The sequence below is a fragment of the Macaca fascicularis genome, chromosome 1 (assembly GCF_037993035.2).
Source record: "Macaca fascicularis isolate 582-1 chromosome 1, T2T-MFA8v1.1".
NCBI classification, from domain to species: Eukaryota; Metazoa; Chordata; class Mammalia; order Primates; family Cercopithecidae; genus Macaca; species Macaca fascicularis.
This window is the reverse complement of record NC_088375.1, coordinates 57,140,549-57,157,455: the sequence shown is the minus strand read 5'-3', so window position 1 is coordinate 57,157,455 and position 16,907 is coordinate 57,140,549. Positions and strand designations below refer to the sequence as shown.

The 16,907-nt window shown below is 36.3% G+C and overlaps 1 long non-coding RNA gene across 1 annotated transcript in view; it reads right to left on the bottom strand.

Moving 5' to 3' along the window:
- Positions 1 to 14,314: 14,314 nt before the first annotated feature.
- The window catches only part of LOC135968550 (uncharacterized), a 260,016-nt gene continuing 257,423 nt past the window's right edge, over positions 14,315 to 16,907 (bottom strand). The window contains exon 4 of the long non-coding RNA XR_010583424.1: positions 14,315 to 16,285. This is a non-coding gene — a long non-coding RNA (uncharacterized lncRNA). The remainder of the gene's footprint in view (positions 16,286 to 16,907) is intronic.

Here is a 16,907-nt window from a genome sequence, read left to right as displayed (position 1 = left end):
ATAATTGAGGCTATCAACGTCATGGAAGAAAATTCCTCCTTGCAGGAAAGAAGTTATGGATTGGAGTAGAAAATGACCTATCTTTTTCCTCTGGGTCCTAACAGAGTTGATTCTAGGTTCTAAGTTGGGGCTTCCCATTGTTAGATGCTGAGCTAGTTGACAGCCTTCTAGGTACTAGATTTGAACCAGTGGGTCCTAAGTGTAGCCTCCTCTCAGAGCCAATTCCATTGAAAGCCATCAACTACTCTGTGATGTCCTTTATCTCCAAGCCTTCTGGAGTAATGAGTTAAACATTTCAGTGGATCTAGCTTTATATGGGGAATAATACAGGTATAGGCCAAGCAACATCAGCCTGAATCAGCCAGTTAAACAGCTGGTGTCTTAGTACATTCTTGCTGCTATAACAAAATATCTTAGACTGAATAATCTATAAACAAGAAAAATGTATTGCTTATAGTTCTGGAAACTGTTAAGTCCAAAATTAAGGTGCCAGAGGATTTGGTGTCTGATGAGGGCCTGTGCCCCAGAGATGTCATTTTCTTTGTGTCCCTACATGGTGGAAGAGACAAACAAACTCCTTTGGGCCCCTTTGATAAGGGCACTAATCCTATTCATGAGGGCAGAACCATCATTACCTAATTACATCTCAAAGACTCTGCCCCTAGTACCATGACATTGGGGATTAAGTTACAACATACGAATTTTGGAGGAACAAAAGCTTTCAGACCATAGCAGATAGTGAGGAAGGGTCCGTGAAATTCTGTGGCAGCAATTGTTTAGACCATCAGAGCAACAGCCATCATGGATTTATGTCAAATGTTAAGTATTTGTGTAGCAAGAATTCCCAAAATTATATGAGAAAGGAAAAGTAGCAGAGAATTGGATTTTCTGCCATTAACAAGACAGAGACAAAGACACATATTTGGAATTCTTGCTGGTTTTTAAAATGGTGTCCTACAATATTACAACTTTAAACACAGTCGTCACATTGGACTTGCACTTCATGGGGAGCCAATATTTAGGACGCAATGTGAGTAGTGCTCTCTAGGCTTGAATAATACAATCATCCTGTTTAGGGAAAAATAGACCCCCCAAATCAAAGAGATTAGAGGCAGTTGAATTGCATAAAAATCATTATCATCATTGTTTAGTCTCAACTATGAGCTAGGCATTTTGCATTAATTATGTTGCTAATCCTTGTGATGGTGCTGCTTTTTTATTAGTAGCATCCCTGTTTTACTAAAAAGGAAACTGAGACTGAGACAGGTTAAGTGACTTGCCCAGTGTCATATAGCTAATAAGTGATTAAGCTAGAATTTAAACCGAGGCTATCTTATTCCATGGGGTGGGCATTTTTCATTATAGTATCCTGCCAGGACTAAACCTTGGATTAACATGGGAAACAGGGAAAAGTATGAAAGGAAGTCTAAGTCAGAGTTGAGGGCAACAGAACCCGTGGGAATTTCAGGATGACAGTCATGATCAGAGGTATGAGTTGCAACAGAAAGTCAAGATAGCACAAAATATAGGCAGGAAACACAGAGCAGGAGAGTAAGAGTTTGTTTGTAACTTTGGTGACGTGGAAGCTAGATTTACCTATGAAATGTGAAGGAATGTTCATAACATAGTGACAACACCTAAAAAAATCTTCCTCTTAAGAGACTAGAAATTAAACTAAGAAAAAACAGAACAGTAAGTATGTCAGAATACATCAATTTAAGCTACAATAGCAAACAGCTTTCAAACCTTGACAACTTACACAGCAAAGATTTCACTCACTACATGCCCTTTGACTGGCATTCTGCTCTATGTGTCCTCACTTTTGGACCCAAGTTGATGGAACATCTACTTCCGGAGTGTTGATGGGGATCAGCAAATAGAAAAGGAGCTCTGAATAATCTTGCATAGACAAATAACTGTTCTAGTAGAAGTGACAGACGTCCCTTTCCCTCACAACTCCATGACAAGATCTAGTCACATAGCCCCACCTAATTACAAGGATTTCATCAGGAGACATAAACCAGACCTAGGCAAGTGGTACTAATGACTGCCATCGTATGGGAACGATACAGGCAGTGGTACCCAGGATTTTCTCTTCCCAAGGCAAATTTGATGTTTTTAATACTTGAATGCAGAAGGCAAGAAGCCAGTTGGTTGAAATAAGAGAGATGGTGGATATAAAAAAGCATACACATGCGACAGAGCTGTCTTTAGAAGGATGGGAAGGAATATGATAAGGAACACAGGAAAAAAAGATCAGCTTGAAAATGGACAAGTTTTCTGAAACTGCTGATTTTGAGAAGATCTCTTTCTGTGTGTGTCTGTCTCTCACACACACACATACACAGAGAGAGAGAGAGTTGAGAGAGAGCAAAAGAGAGAGAGAGAAATATTGGAGTGAAAGGACAGGAGAAAACTGAAATAGTCACTGTAAGAGATGGACTAGAGAGTCCTGGTTATGCCTCATAAATCCATTCAGGGCCATATTGAATAAATGAAGCTGAAAGCTGAGCCCAAAAGGACAAAGGAAACCATAAGTCTAGATGGCATCTGAAATAGTGTTTTACTCCCTTTCTTTCCTAAGAGAAAACAGTCATTCTAAAGTTATGTGGTTTCCTTCACATATGGGAAAAACACAACAACCCTGCAGCTTATGACATTGCTGTCCATGTGTATAAACATTAAAAATTGAACAATTCATGGGTAAGGGAATTTTTCTCATCAATGGCCCCACTCATCTTCACAGGCTGTCTCCTACTGTGAGACTGGACAAGCAAGCCATCCGTATCTTGGTTTATTTAGATAAAACAAGAATTTTGACTTACATTTCCAAGAAAATGAACTCTGCTCCAAAAGTTGAGCAGAAATTTCCCATAGAGTAATTTAATCAATCCCTGGGAACACATCATTGCTTTTTCAGAATTAGGGACAGCACCAATGTAATTTCCTTATATATACATCATTCAAGACTTTTAAAGTTGCAAGTAGCAGAGATCCCGGCTCATACTAACTGAAGCCAACAGGGAATGTGTTGTTTATTATAAATAAAACAATTCCGAGGATAGAATTAGGCTTCAGCTACATCAAGGGTTTCAAAAGTATCATCAGGACACAATCATTCTGACTCCCCCTCACTTCTTATTTTAATTTCTTCTCTGTCTCATTTATTTCTATTTGCTGTTTTCATCTCTAAGGCCTTCTTTCCACTCTTTTGAATTTATTCTCAAGCAAACTCTTACATGATAGTAAGATGCCCACCAGCATCTCCATGTCTATATTCTATAAGTCTAAAGGAAAATAAATATATTTCTCCCTAACAATTTCAACAAAAATTCCATAGTTGTGCTTCTCTGGCCTTGATTGGCTGACTTGGGACATGTGACCATCCAGGATGCATTTCTGTGATGTATCCTGTTTAGGCAAGTCCAGATCACATCATCCGCCTCCAGTTAGGAATAGGTCTAGGGTAGGGATATTGTTTCAAGGAATATTAGAGTATTGGTAGCAGATGGTGGAGTAATGCGTGCTGTTGAGGCCAAAACAAATGTGTACTACATTCAAAACATTTTCAGTATAATTTCTATACTTTCATACATTCTCTAAAGTTTTGTACTCACAATAATGATGTCTCCAGTCAAAGAAACTAACATTGTTCATGGCTTTTTTGATTCATTATTTTTCTTTAGGTGGCACTCTTAGTAAAGACTGTATTAAAAAATAAGGAAGGTAATAAGAAAAAAAAGCAGAACCAAACATAAGCTAAAGTCAGAATATTTTCATTGATGGCTAACTAGAATTATTCTATAATTACTCCACCACAGCCCTGAAAGTGAGTCACCAAGAACTGAATATTTATAAGCTTTCTGACCTCAAAAAATTCAAAATCTTAAATGGGGTCACCTAAGGAGACTGTGGAAAACTTCCATGCAACTTATTGGCAGATGATTTCATTTCTTATTTCAACAAGCTTGGTATGAAATGCATGCCATCTGGTTACTGGGAAAATTCTAGTGCATATTAACTGCTTGTGTGAGAGACATTCCTGCCATTTAGTTGTAAATGATTGCACCTGCAAGTGGAAAAAGAAAAAAAAAAAAAAAAAAAAGAAAAGAAAAAAAAGAGCACGTCTTATCATTTGCTCCCAGGGCTGGAAGATTTGATGACACAATACCGCTATTTCATCCACTTTTAAAATCTGCATCTGATCAGTACAGCTGTTCTCCCACAACTATTTTGAATATGCTGTGTTGTATACTATAGCATAGGATTGTTGGGAGAAATTTTTTAAATAGCACTAAATGTGGAGACTGCGATGGTGCCTTTCTATTTCTTCAAGGCATTTCTGACTATTTCAAAATAAAATGCAGGTACTTCTGATTTTCATTTTCACTCTATTAAAGAAGCATATTTCAGGAGAAAATCTTGTATGTGATTCTATACTCTCCAGACCCGACTCACTTACGTTGGTTGGCAGATCGCTGCCTAAAATGACGTTATGTAGGCACAAGAGAGAAGCCTCTATGTATGGATCCCTCTTCACTTTCCAGGCAAGACAATAGTGATTATCTATGTATCTGGTTTCAAACTTGGAGATCCATGTGCTTGAAAAACTGAAAACCGTGCTACAAAAAGCCTGGCAATACTACAGCTTATTTAATGGATTCAAACTTATTTCATTTGTGATCCAGTCTGCATTGCCCTCAATATTGCAAAGCCAGCATAGACTAAAGGAGTTCTTGTTGGTACAGCAGAAAGATGATAGAATTTAGAGCTTAGATAGAGTTTATTTATATCCTAGCTCTGCCACTTATTAACTGTGTGATCTTAGGAAAATTATTTGCATTCTGTGGGCTTTAAGTTCCTCAAAAGGGGATTAAATACAATTATCCCAGTGAAAAAGAGATGTTTTAATGAAATATGTGAAAGTTCTTGGCACATAGTTAGAATTAAATAAGTGTTAATATAATGTATCTTCCCAACCTCAAGCGTTATAGAAGAGCTCTATTGCATTCAGTCTTCCCAAACTAATCTCTTCTACCAGCTGAATTTACAGCATGCATAAATTATTCTGTTAATGTATATTATAGAATCCGATTGCAAGCTCCTCACGGGTAGGAAGCAGGCTTTCTTCTTCATTTTTAAGTATCAGGTTTTGAGAAAGAATGAGTGAATATAACTATTGGCAGTACCCTAACCAGTGGAGCTAATTTTATTCCTCAAACACTTCTGAAAACCCTCTAGGTAGAACATTTAAAGTGTCTTTTTGTTTAATAGAGCTCTGATAACCTATTGCCAGAGGTGATCAATTTAACTAAACAGAAATTCAGCTATCGATGTGCCCATATTGTATAAAATATGACAGTCAAAGTCCCAGGAAAGCAAAATGATTGAAACAAGTGGTGACAAACATACTTATTCAACATCACCAATCTAAGAGGAATACCATACTCTGTTCAGAGATGGAATGGAATTACCAATGATGGCAGCTGAGTAATAACTTGAACCATGACAGTGGGATGGGCAACTGGACTTGTGATATCTCAAATAAAGCCTTTAAATCAACAAATGTGATGTGGACCTCAAAGGCAAATGGCAAACATTTTGAAGACCTGTAACAGCTTATCAACACAGAAGACATGGTACGGAGTACAACAAAGTAGAGACCAGGGATAATGATTTTCAACTATTACCCATCCTTGAAGACTACCAAGGAATTGAGTGGTTGAATCCATGCTTGTTCTTCTGGTTCTTAATGTCTTTTTTTCTCAGAAAAAAATTAGACAGATACATAATTTAGAAAAAAGAAAAGCATATCTTAATTATTGTACGAAAGGTGTTAAAAATAAAAATACTACTGTTTTATTCATTTGTACTCAAAATTTTTGGGGATATCAATTTGCTTCTTAAACATTTAATTTTACTGTATCAGATTCCAAATGGAGGGAATTGTTTAAAGCAGTTAGTTTTCCTTAATATCTGGATGTCTGATATTTGTGATTAATGATATATGCCTTTTAAATCAATGTTTTATCTTTAAAATGTTTCATATTATTATGTTCAACATTAAAAATTATTTTTAAAGAGCTTTATGCTCCTTTGGCTATGATTCATTAATACAAATAATATTTTGATTAAGAGAATTCTTTTTTACTGAATTCATGTATTTTTTAGAAAAAATATTTAATAGTTTAATATTGAAGTTACATTTTATTAATTAGAGCTGGAATTTTATTTCTTCTTTGTTAAATGTTGTTGCTATTGGAAACATTACTTAAATAATTGTTGGTTTATTGTACAGGTTGGTTAAGGTCAAGGAGACTAAATCCTATCTGGGATTTCAGAGATGACAGAACATATCTGCTTTGATCAGGGAGGTACTATGTGCAAAAAGAAGTTCTCTCTCTGGTATCATACCACTTTGCAATTTTAAGATCTTTAATATTTTATGCATTGTGCATTTGTCAGACAAGAAGATACTTTTCCCCGTTAAAAAGACATTTCTATTGAGGAAATTGTAGCCCAAAATAACAGCTTATATTTCAGTTAGTAAAAGTTGACCAAAGCTATAAAAGTACAAAGTGTAATTCTACAAGGAAAATAGCAAATATAATTATAAACCATTAATTACCTTTTTATCTTGATTTTTGTCTTCATATTATGTATGGTCTTAAAAACAGTGATTTTGAAATTAAATTCATTTAAAATAATTATTTAAAGCAAACTACTATTCAATATTTAAGGATGTTTTTAATTCTTTGGCTTTCTGTGTTTAATCCACAGTTTTCTAATTCTGCTCTCCATGGAAATGTAGTCCCAATCCCTCCCTCCCTCCCTCCCTCCCTCCCTCCCTCCCTCCCTCCCTGCCTCCCTGCCTCCCTGCCTCCCTGCCTCCCTCCCTCCCTCCCTCCCTCCCTCCCTCCCTCCCTCCCTCCCTTCCTTCCTTCCTTCCTTCCTTCCTTCCTTCCTTCCTTCCTTCCTTCCTTCTCTGTCACCCAGGCTAAAGTACAGTGGCATGATCATGGTATACTGCAGCCTCAAACTCCTGGGCTCAAGCAATTCTTTCTCTTCAGCCTCCCGAAGAGCTGAGACTGCAAGTACACACCACCATACCACAGGGTTATTTTACATTTTTTCTAGAGATAGGGTCTTGTATTATTGCTCAGGCTTATCTCAAACTCCTGGCTTCAAACAATCCTCCTGCCTCAGCCTCCCAAAGTATTGGTATTATAGGCATGAACCACTGCACCCAGCTTGTAATCACAATTTCTTATTTTGTCCTTCACAGGATATATAGTTCCACTTTCTAATTTCACCACGAGGTGGGGGTTCATGAAAGGGAACTGGGTAGAAAAACTAGTCATGACAAAGAAAAAGAGGAAGGAGAACAAAAGAAGTGCTTTATGTTTCTCACACTCCCTCTTCCTCTGCTTACATCCTTAAAACTCAAGTCTTTTCCTCTTTAGTTTAAAATCCCCTGGAAGGAAACAGTAGATGTTTTATAGCTTAGCCTATTGAATTAGCCGTAACTCATTCCCTGAAGGCAGATGGACAACACAACAATAACAATACCCTTAGGAAATAGACACACACACACACACACACACACACACACACAAAACAGAGGCACACAAGGCTGGCTGACTGCTTTGGTTATTAGAGCAGGCTTGGGTGGGAAAATATAGATAGGCAGGAACAAAAGGTAGACAGTAGAAGAGGAACATCTTCAGAGAATTACACAGGAAACCTTCTGGGCACTCACAGACAACTCTGCCTTGAGGGCTTGTTCTGTCTTCTACTTTCTGTTTCTTTCATACCCTTTATCTGTCTTACTTCCTATCTTTATTGATGTCAACTAAAAGAGCCAAACTCTGTAAAATATTTGAAGAGAGTTACTCTGAGCCAAATATGAGTGACCAATGGCCCTCAGAAGATCCTGAGAATGTGTGCTGAAGGTGATCGGGGTACATCTTGGTTTTATACATTTTAGGGAGATATGAAACATCAAGCAAAACATGTAAGATGTACCTTAGTTCAGTCTGAAAAGGTGGGACAAGTGGAAGTGGGGGCTTTCATGTCATAGGCAGATTCAAAGATTTTCTGATTGGCAATTAGTTGAAAGAGTTACCAATGCAAAGGAGTGTCTGGGTTATGAGAAAGGATTGTGGATACCAAAGTTTTATCATGCAGTTGAGCCTCCAGGTAGCAACCTTCAGATAATAGATGGTAAGTGTTTCTTATCAGACTTAAAGAGTGTGTTCTATCAGTAATTCCAAACGGGAGGAGGGTATAATGAGGCATGTCTGGCTCCCCTCTTCCCATCATGGCTTGAACTAGTTTTCAGGTTAGCTTTGGAATGCTCTTGGCTGAGAGGAGGGATCCATTCAGATGATTGGGAGCCCTTAGAATTTTATTTTTTGTTTACATTGATAAAGTATTTCCCTAGACCAGGGAAGACAGAGTTCCTGGCTCCTATTCGTTGGAAGGAAGGAAGAAGTAGAGGGTCTAACCACTGTTCGCCACAATGATTCTAAGGGGAAGTGCTTCATGGGTTCCAACTAATCACCTACAAATAACTTAAGAACAAAACTATTTCTGGTTTGGTGGCTGGACGTATATCGATGCCTTTTTATCTGGGAGGAATCTAAGCACTTCCCTTTTATCAATTTTCTCTTTCTCTCAGCAAGGACTACCTCTTACTCCTAGGGACATGTTCTGAGTTGTGTCCCATGTGGCTTATTTGCATCTAGGTTGTTCATTGTATACCGACTGAAGTGTCATCAGTAATAGCTTAGTACTAGGAATACCAGTGAATTAAATGTGGTTAAATTTAAGTTGGAAGTCCTTAAAAATTCTCTAACTTTGAAACACCAGAAATCCTCCTTCATTGAGTCAGACATTTCTTAGAAATCAATGTTAGAATCTGTCTTAGAACACGGTCTTAGAAACTGTCTTTGGGTTATCACTTACCATAAAAAAATGCAAACTTTTTAGCATGGCATCAAAGATCTTTCGTTATCTCTTTGTTATTTCTACAGAGCTTTATCATGCCGATCTTCTTTATAATGAAACATTTTCAGGTCACTGAATATGCCTCTCCCTCTTGTTTCTGGCCCTTTGTACATACAGTTTCCCTTGTTTCACGGCTTCTTTACCATACTTCCTTGCTGGGCTAAGTTTTCCCCTTTAAGGCAACTTAGATTTCCTTCCTTTTACAGGTTGTTAACTGATTTTCACAAGAAAATGATAAGTACCACTGTTAGGGTACTCTTCAGGGTTCCCCTAGTACACATGAAACTTACCATGTTGTAGCATTTCACATTCTGTTTTCTTTTTCTCTTCTGTCTTTGATTATGCATTACTTTAGGGAAAGTGCTCTTGTACCTCTGGTATTTAGGTATTTGTTTCTGTGATTGAAACTGGTTATGTCTAGGTACAAACTGGTAGAAAAGTACATTATAACTTCGTTAGTGACCCCAAAACTAAATAGACATTTTTAAATTAGGAGGAAAAAAACTGCATTTTATGGGAGTTCAACTCTAAAATGCAGCTATAGGCCTTAGAGCATAGTCAAGTGTTGATTAACTCGGCAATTATTTGCTAAGAATTTGCTTCTCTTTTCCAGTATTCTGTTACATATCTTAGTGGGAGCAAACTAGATAAGAGTAGAGAACACTCTGGTGGGGAAGGATGATTTGAAAGATAAAAATAAATTTGACTTGACTTAAAAGCTAGGGTTGGAAAGTTGTTATAGATTAATTCATTATTTGAAACATTTGAATGACAGGCTGAGAAGTTAGACTAAATGGAATGTCTAGAACCAATGAAGAATTTTAAGGAGGATTATATGGATATAGTAGTGACAATGACGAGCAAGATGAAAAAAGACACAACTGGAACAGAATTAATTTTCCTCAGAATTACCTTTGCCCTTTATGTACTTCCTTTGATATACTCTATGGTATTCCATTCTATACTTCTTCAAATGCTGAGTCAAGGACATAAAATAAAAAGTCCAACTTAGGCACTTTGACACTTAATAACTAACATTATAGAATCTTGGGGTCAAAACAGTCCCAGTCCATTATTCAATATCTAATTTAATATTTTTCACCTTGTTCAGTATTTGAGTTTTCTCCCTATGACGCTTTTATTACAGTCTATACTTTTAATTCACTATATCCCGATCTAGCTCATTTAATTTTGAAAACAATTCTCAAAAGAGTTTATTTATTTAATTAAAACACGTATTTCTTTTAGATAAATGATGAATTATAGATCCACTCCTTGAGACTGCGTAGAACAAATCAACACTCTCTCATGATAATTTTTCAATTATTTGCACCCAACTACCTTGTTTTCACTTAGGCTTTTCTACTCCACCTGGATAAATGTTTAATTTCTTTCTTCTTTAGGTGTCCTGTCCTAGGAGGACACTCCTACTTTAAGTTATGGTTCCCAGTACTAAGCTTTATGGATATTTGAACTAGAGCACAGTAGTAAATACCAATAGCACACTCTCATTCTTCACACGCTATTTCTGTTAACACATGCTAACCAATTATTATTATTATCATTATTATTATTTTGTATGCCACTATTAACTCAGTAGTCTGGGCTTTCTATAAATCAAACACTCTATGTGTTTATACAGTGATGCTAAGCTACGTGACATCATGTTATAGTTTAGGTACAGAAGTAAAGCCATCAATCTTTTAAAAAGATACTTGTACAACAGAAATGCTATCCATAAGTATTTGTCCAGATTGTTGACATGCCTAATGAGGGACCTATGTTTTGTCTTTTTGTAATTTGATTATTGGCTTTTCTAGTGATTCTGCTTTGTTTCCATGCTTTGATTTGATAGATATTTAAAAATAAACGCAGTATCTGACCGAACCAATCTCTACTTCATCACTGACAAGGTTTTGGCTTCTTACCAAGTCCACATCACCTCATCCCCATCAACTAACATAGTAGTTGCTATTTTCATCTGTACTCTCAGTCTTTCATCACTCAAATTTTATAATGACATTGTCTGGTGATAAAACAGGATATAAAAAAATAGCATGTTTTCCCTATCCTATTACTTATACAGTTGTGGCTTTTTTGGCCACAGAAGAAAGGTTTTGTATTTATTGCTATCAGATTATTTCATACTAGGTTTGATCCATTACCAGTCTACTCTGATGACAGCATTTTTATCTGTTATATAATGTATTCCATTTCATATATAACATATTTTGGAAGTTTAAATGAGAAAGTACAGTTTTGTTATTATCCTACAAAATGGACTTAAAACTTTATTCATCAAAGTTTGTTTGTTCTTTTTGGTATGAAAATTATTGTAGCTGACAGAGAAGTTAGAAGCAAAAGATTAAGAAACCCAGGTTTTTTTTATTTTTTTTATTTTTTATTTATTTATTTTTTTTGGTACCACCTTTTATCAGTGACAAACAGCAAGCTCTGTTTTATGCAAATATCTTTTTTTGTTGTTGGTTTTCTCAGCAAACCTTTATTTTCTTCAGAGAAATACTTCACTAACTATATTTTTCCCTTTTTTGTTTACTTGTGTATTGCTTTTATTCCAAAGTAAAATAAAATTCATGGGAGCTAAAATTTTCACCGAGACAAGGAAATGATTTTTTAAGTGTTCTCATTTTGTGTATGTGTGTGAACAGAGTCATCCAGTCATCCAGCTGTTTTTCAATCCCCATATTATGCTTGTTTGTCAGATTTGTGCATTGCATTGGGAAAATATCCTTCATTTACTGCATCTGACTTTGCAGTTTGTAATATAGGTCTGAGATGCATTATTTGTATTCATGTCTCCTTTTTCTTTTCTCATAACTGCCATGCAACATGCATCTACCCTTAGGTTCATGGGTTTCGACTGTAGGCTTATAACTTCATTAACTGGACTACTATGATGCCCCACTTACATAAATTAGTGCTGTTTGAGTTTGGTTGTACGTCTACCAGTTCATGTCAATCAGATGTGTAATCACATCTAGTTATAGTGAATCTCCTGGTTTATTATTGTGCTGAACTGAGGCTCAATTTATTTTAGTTTACTTACTTATTAATATTAATAATTTATTAGTCACAGTATGTATGTTGGTCTATGGACTGTATTCGTTCATAACTTAGCATCTCCTGAAATTGTGCCTTATTTTTTTTTTTTTTTTTGCATTTTTTTTTTGAAAAAATTTATTGTGAATTCTATTGTGGGCATATTTACATGGACATTTTTCTTTTTCCCTCTTTCCTTTTGGTAACAACTTTGATGAAGGAAAGTAAAACAATAATACTGATAAAATGTAAAATACTAGCTTATTATATGTTCTCTGTACCCTATTAACTTAGTAAGTGTTGACTTCATACGGTCTATATATAAAAAGCCAAGAAGGTCTCAGGTATGTTCACTTATTTTTGTCATTTTTTTCCTGCTGCCTTGATGGTATCTATCACTTAGGCCTCTTGAGTTGTGTATTTTGCTAGTGCTGTTGCTGTTGATGGCTTTTATGAGACTCATGATGACACTGCCGAGGCTATTCTTTCCCGAAACAAGTGATTGGGTCACAATGACAGCTGTACTCCCTGGAATCCATTCAAGTTATTGTTTTGTTTCAGTAGTAATCATCTTGCCAACCTCGGTCTTTTCATTGGTGTATTTAGATAGTTTACATTTGATATAATTATTGCTATGTTAGGGCTTATGTCCTGACACTTTATTTTCTTGTTTTCTAATTGTTCTACTTTTTACTTCTCTATTTTCCTTTTTCTACTTTTCTGTGGGCTACTTGGACAGTATTTTTAGGCTTCTATGTTGATTTGTCTAATATGTTTTTGAGTGTATCTCTTTTTTGTGTGTATCTATTTTTTATGACAATTCTGGGTATATTATATTACATACCCAGAGTAGTATTACATTACGTACCTAGAATAGTAACTAAAAACAGATACACACAAAAAGAGATACACTCAAAACACATTAACTAAATCAAAATAGAAATATTATATATAAAATAAAAATAGAAATATTATATATATGTAATTTTCCCATCTAGTGTGACATTTGATCAGTTTGAGTGAAAAATAGTCATCTTAAATTTAAGTCCTTTTCATTTCCCTTGGTTGTAACAAAACTGTCTTAAATTTTTCTTCTACATACATTACAAACCACTTCATGATCCTGCAATCCCACTGCTAGGTATTATATCCCAACGAAAGGAAATCAACATATTGAAGAGAGATCTGTACTCTCATGTTTATTGTAGCGCTATTCACAATAGCCAAGACATGGGAGCAACCTAAGTGTCCATAAAAGATGGATGGATAAAGGAAATGTGGTAGATACACACAATGGAGTATTATTCAGCTGTAAAATTAATGAGACCCTGTCATTTGCAACAACAATGATGGAACTGGAAGATATTATGTTAAGTGAAACAAGTCAGGCATGGAAAGAAACAACATTTTTTCACTCATTTTTGGAAGCTAAAAATTAAAGAAAAATTGAACTCCCGGAGATAGAGAGCAGAATAATGGTTACTAAAGGCTGAGAAGGGTAGCAGGGAGGAGGGAAAATGGGGGTGGTTAATGGGTACAAAAATATAGTTAGACAGAATGAATAAGATCTAGTACTTGATAGCACAACAGGGTGGTTAGAGTCAATAACCTATTGTAAATTTTAAAATAACTAAAAGAGTGTAATTAGATTGTTTGTAATGCAAGGAGATGACAAATGCTTTAAATGATGGATACTCCATTTACTCTGATGTGATTACTTTGCATTGCATGCCTGTATCAAAATATCTCGTGTGTCCCATAAATACATGCAGCTACTATGTACCCAGAAAGGTTAAAAATTAAAAAAGAACCACTTCACATAGTGCTAAGTTTTTCTTCAAACATGATTTAGAACACTAAAGAAGAGAAGAAAAACCTGTTATATTGCCATATATATTTTTACTCTTTATGTTACTCTGTTTTTCTTCTCTGATGTTTTAAGTTTCTTTTTATTAAATCATTTGCTTTCTGTTCTAAGAACTTTCTTCAGTCTTTTCTTTCCCTTAAGGATAGCACTGCTGGCTAGAAATTCCCTTAGTTTTTCTTTATCTAAGACTATCTTGCTTTCTTCTTCATTTCTGAAGGATATTTTCACTGAATATTGGATTCTAGGTTGATCTTTTTTTTTCTTTCAGCACTTGAAAAATGTACCGCTTTCTTCTGGCCTCCATGATTTTTATGCTAAATCTACTATTATTCAAACTATAGGTAGGATGTAGTTCTTCTTGCTGCTTTCAATTCTTTTATGCTTTAGTTTTCATAGGTATGATATGATGCATCTTGGCATGGAATTTGTTGGGTTCATCCTGTTTAAGGTACACTAAACTGCTGCTGCTTCTTACTCTTATTCTTCTTCATCCTTCTTCTGTGTTCTCCTTCTGTTTCTTTCTTCTTCTTCACCGCCTCCTCCTTTGCATGAAAGAAGAGATAATGAAAAGTTTGACAGCAAGGAAATGGGCCACAAGTTCTATTATGCTTACACTAAGCTTTGTACCTTTTGCCAAAATTGGTAAATTTGCAGACATTCTTTTAAGTACTGTTTTAGTCTCACCTTCTTTATCTTCTCATGGGACTCCAATGACACAGATGTTTGATCCTTTGCTACAGGTTCGCATATCCCTGAGATTTGGTTCAGTTAGGCAGTGATTGTCTTTTCTCATTCAAGTCCTGGTTCTTGGTATGATAAGTAAATTTCTACTGTATTCCGGACATGTTGAGTATTAGGCTATGAGAATCCAGATCTTATTTAAGTCTTCTGTTTCAGCAGGCCTCCTCTGATACCACACTGGCAGAAGTGCTACCTCATTACTGCCAAGTGAGGGTGGCCTTCGCTGATACCCAAAGGTAAGTTGTACTTTGTTACTGATCAGCAGGGATGGGAGTTTAGGCTCCCACTAGGTCTCTGATGGCATCATCCTATCTGGGAGGAGGAGAAGTACCTTGTTACTTTGTCCCACATGACCTCTACTGATACTACGCAGAGGGATGAGGCAGTGTTCATTATTGCTTGAGGTCATAAATGTCCTTTATTTTTCCTGTTCATTCTCTTTGAACACTGTGATGGTTAATACTGAGTGTCAACTTGATTGGATTGAAGGATGCAGAGTATTGTTCCTGGGTGTGTCTCTGAGAGTGCTGCCAAAGGAGATGAATATTTGATTCAGTGTACTGGAAAAGGCAGACCCACCTTCAATCTGGGTGGGTGCCATCTAATCAGCTGCCAGTGCGGCCAGAATAGAAAGCAGGCAGAAGAATGTAGAGAGACTAGCCTAGCTTAGCCTCCCAGCCTACATCTTTCCCCTGTGCTGGATGTTTCCTGTCCTCAAACATCGGAATCCAAGTTCTTCAGCTTTGGACTCATACTGGCCTCTTTGCTCCTCAGCTTACAGATGGCCTATTGTGGAACCTTGTGATAGTGTGAGTTAATACTCCTTAATAAACTCCCTTTTGTATATTCATCCTATTTGTTCTGTCCCTTTCGAGAACCCTGACTAATACAGACATTAATATGGCAAGGAGGGAATTGGGTGTCTTGTAACAGCTGGGTCAGCATGTAGATTGCCTGCCTGCATGGTCTCCACTGACACTACGAAGGGGTGACAGGAGTTACCTTGGGACAGGAATGAAGGTCTTGGTTTCTTACTCCGCCTTCTCTGATACTATCATGTGGGGGAGTTTGAGGACCATGTTTCCATCTAATGAGGGTGGAGTCCAGGCTCCCTTCTAGCCTTTGCTGATGGGGTTGGGAGTGAGACTGCATTATGCATTTCCATAAATGTTTGACTGGAGTTGTGCTGTTATTATCTAAAAGTTTTCTGTCTTGCTAGGTGCCCCTTTCCTCCTCTTTTGGTTAGAGAGAGAGCAGACTTTTCATGAGAAAATCTCTTTGCTCCAGCTGATGATATTTCTGGGTTGCTGGATTCTCTAGCACCCAATCCAGGATGTATGAGATAAAAGGGAAACTCAGGAAACACACTGCCTCATTCTTTGGTCCCACAGTCCCTAGCCAGTCTTGTCTCCACTTTCAGAGTCTTCTTATGTTTCTTTTACGTATAATGCCCAAGGTTTTGATCTGTACTTAATGAGAGGATTAGGGTAAAGTATGTCCACTCCATCTTTTGAGACTTATGTTTTAATACAGTAAAGATTTGACTTCCATCTCTTCTTTCCAAACAGTTGATTGCATATTCGAAGAGTAGTACTGCTAAAGCGACAGCTGAAACTTTAATAACAGCAAGGGGAAAGAAAGTCTCACTACTTACAATTTGCAAAATAAGATACTATTAAGCCTCTATATTTCCATATGCACAAAGGGAGGTAACCTAACCTTAACATTTAATAATAAGAAACTATTCTCAAGCAAATAATTACTGACAAAAATGAAAAGAAAACAAAAATAATACTCATTTCCCATAATATTTCAAAATAAAATGTTTTTTAAAAGTTTATAAAAAATGAGTTTGAGACATTAGTCCTTTTGAAATGAAAATATGCTCTATTCTACCATCATAATTGTTTAGGAAAGTTTAATATGACTTACGCTGCCCATTGTTCTCAGTGAGTCACGTCCTTTTTTCCTGACTTTGATACAGTGCTTCAAATTGTTTTACTAATTTTTCATTTTTATTATTTTATATCTCCAAGTTATTGGATCTTCTGGAAAACAGTTGAACTCCGTAGCATATGATTCAGTAAATGCTTTAAGCTAAATAGGCCCAAGAAGAACACCATGAAAAGCTTTCCTTGCCCATAGGTGATTTATCTTTGGTCCTAGAACACAAAATTTCACAGCTAGGAAGAACCTAAGTGCTTTTTCATACCACTAGTCATCTTAAATG